This window comes from Aphelocoma coerulescens, unplaced genomic scaffold (assembly GCF_041296385.1).
Source record: "Aphelocoma coerulescens isolate FSJ_1873_10779 unplaced genomic scaffold, UR_Acoe_1.0 HiC_scaffold_677, whole genome shotgun sequence".
Lineage (NCBI taxonomy): Eukaryota > Metazoa > Chordata > Aves > Passeriformes > Corvidae > Aphelocoma > Aphelocoma coerulescens.
The window spans coordinates 7,501-10,000 of record NW_027184032.1 but is presented as its reverse complement, the minus strand read 5'-3'; the positions used below and the strand labels follow the sequence as shown (position 1 = coordinate 10,000).

Sequence of the window (2,500 nt, the reverse complement as noted above, 5' to 3'; positions counted from 1 at the left end):
GTACCTAGCGCTCCGCGCCTCGGCGGCCTCGGAGCCTCTCGGCGTCGTCAAACGCTGGGGGCTGTAGGGCCGCGGAGCCGGGCGGAGGTTTAAAGACTCGGGCGGCTCGGTGCGCCCCGCCGTAGGCGGCGGGCGGCGGCGACGGCGGGTGCCGGGCGGCGGCGCGGTGCCATCCGCGAGGGGGTAGGGAGCGTCTCCCGCCGATCCCCCCTGCGGTGGTGACCGTCGCGGCCGGCCGTGCTCGTCGTCGTCGTGGCTCCGCCGCGTGCGCGCGCGGGCAGCCGTGCCGGGGAGGGGCGCCCTGCCCCCCCCTCTCTGCGGCCCGGTCTCGGCAGAGGGACCGTGTTGGCGCGGTCGGCCGCGGGGGCCGGCCCGCTCGCTTCGAAGCGGGCGACGGTGGCGGAGGGCGCGTGCTCTCCGCCCTTCCGCGGCTGCGGGGCCGTGCGGCTGCCGGGGCCCGCTTGCGCTCTCCTTTGGCCGCCGCCACAGGCTCGCGTGTGGCGCCGCGCCTGGCGCTGCCGCGCCTCTCCCCTCGACGGCCTTCTCTCCTTGGACGCACCGGTGGCGCCGGTCGCCGGCCGTCCCCGCTCGACCGCCTTGCCCGCCCAGGTTGAGTGCTCGGCGGTCCCTCCGTCGCTGGAGGCCGGCGAGTGCGGGTGACCCCGGGCCGGGCGGTGGCGTCGCCGCTCGGCGAGTGTCCCCCTGGGGGACGGTCGGCCGGAAGGTGCCCGCTGTCGCCGCCGGCGGTCCCGTCCCGGGCCCTGCCCGTCGCTTCCCCGTCGCCCTTCCCGGCCGCGTGTGGGGCCGAAGGGGTGCGGGCGGCCGCGGGGGCGCTTCCCTGCCCGGTCTCCGCGTGGAAACGAGGAGAGCGGGCGTTGCTCCCCGGCTCAGCCCCGTACGCCTTCTGCCGGGCGCGTGCCCGCAGAAGGGGCTCCGAAGGTGCGAAGCGGCGGCGGCGGTTCCGGGAGGGCGGTCGCGGTGGCGGTGGGTCTTGCCGTCCGGCAGGCCTCGGGTGCTCGCGATGCCGACTCGGTTCCCGGCGGCGCCCGCCTCCGGTGCCGGCGGCGGAGCCCGGCTTGCCAGGCACTTTGCCTTCCCGGCGGGAGCGGTCCCGCGGGGGGGCGCCGGTGGAGCGGTGTCGCCGCGTGCGTCTTGGGCGTTGCGGGTCGCTGGGGAGCGCCGGCTGCGCGGTGACGCGGCGGCGCTCTGCGAGTCTGTGGAGCGGCGAAGGGAGCGAGCGTGAGCGGGGCCTGGTGGCCGTTACCCCCCCGCCGGCCGTGGGCGTGTGTCGTCTCGCGATCGAGGCCGGGCGGGATCTGATGGCCCCTGCGGTCTGGCGCGCGCGCGCCACGCCAGCCCTCTGTGCGGAGGCCGGGCCGAGCCCGGGCGCCTGGGCCGCCTCCGAAGGACGGCATGCCGGGGCGGCGTCTCCCCTTGCACGGGGGGAGGCGGTCGGGAGCGCGGGCTCCCCCGCCTTTGACGGCCTTCGGAGCGTTCCGTGGGTTTTCTCCTTTTTTTTTTCCCTCCTCCTCCGTTCGTTGTGTGCTCGTACGGTCGAAGCGAGGCGCGCGCGCCAGCGCGCGTCCTTGCCGAAAGAGACACAGGGTCTGCTTGACGTGAGCGGTCCCGGCCCCTCCGCGCGTGCGGAGTCGGTGCCGAAAGCCAGACAACTCTTAGCGGTGGATCACTCGGCTCGTGCGTCGATGAAGAACGCAGCTAGCTGCGAGAATTAATGTGAATTGCAGGACACATTGATCATCGACACTTCGAACGCACTTGCGGCCCCGGGTTCCTCCCGGGGCTACGCCTGTCTGAGCGTCGCTTGACGATCAATCGCCGTCCGGGGGCCACCCCGGCGGCGCGGCTGGGGTCGCCTCGCAGGCCCGTCGTCCGCGGCCGGCGGCGGCGGCGGCGGCGGCGTCTGGCCGGTGCCCGGAGGGGAGGCGGCGGGGGCCGGCGAGGGAAGCGTTTTCCTCGGCGGTTTCTCGGGGCCTTTCCCTGCGGGGCCCGGTCGTCGGCGTCGTCGCGGTCCGTCGCGTGCCGCGCAGAAAGGGCCTTCGTCCCCCTAAATGCAGACTCGGGGAGCGCTCCGTAGCTTCCCGCTCCCGGAGCGAGCCGCTGGGGTGGAGCTCGTCCTTGCCGGGGCCCCGCCAGGGTGTGGCGGTGGCGGCCGGGGAGAAAGAGAGACGGCGTGAAAACGCCGTGCGAAGGGCCGAGGCAGAGAAGAAGGGAGGCGAGGCGCGGGCCTCGCCCCCGGGCTCCCCCCGTGCGGGCGGCTGTCTGCGGGTGGGTACCGCGCGGGTACCGTGCCGTGCTGCCGTGCGCGCGTGAGGCGCGAGCGCCGGGGACGGGGGTCACCCCCTCCTCCTTCCCCCGCCTCTCTGTCGTCGTCTCGGGCGTAAGAGCGCCGTCTCGCTTCTCTCTCCCCACCGAGGCCGTCTCGCGCCGCCCGGCGGTGCCCCGCGGGCCGTCACCACCGTGCTCCTTTCGGTTCTCGTCT

The 2,500-nt window shown here is 75.7% G+C and overlaps 1 non-coding gene across 1 annotated transcript; it reads left to right on the top strand.

Annotated features, from left to right (window-relative positions):
• The first annotated feature begins 1,668 nt into the window (after positions 1–1,668).
• Positions 1,669–1,821, top strand: LOC138102291 (5.8S ribosomal RNA). The gene has a single exon (XR_011147397.1). It is a non-coding gene; the product is annotated as a 5.8S ribosomal RNA (ribosomal RNA).
• Positions 1,822–2,500: the final 679 nt, after the last annotated feature.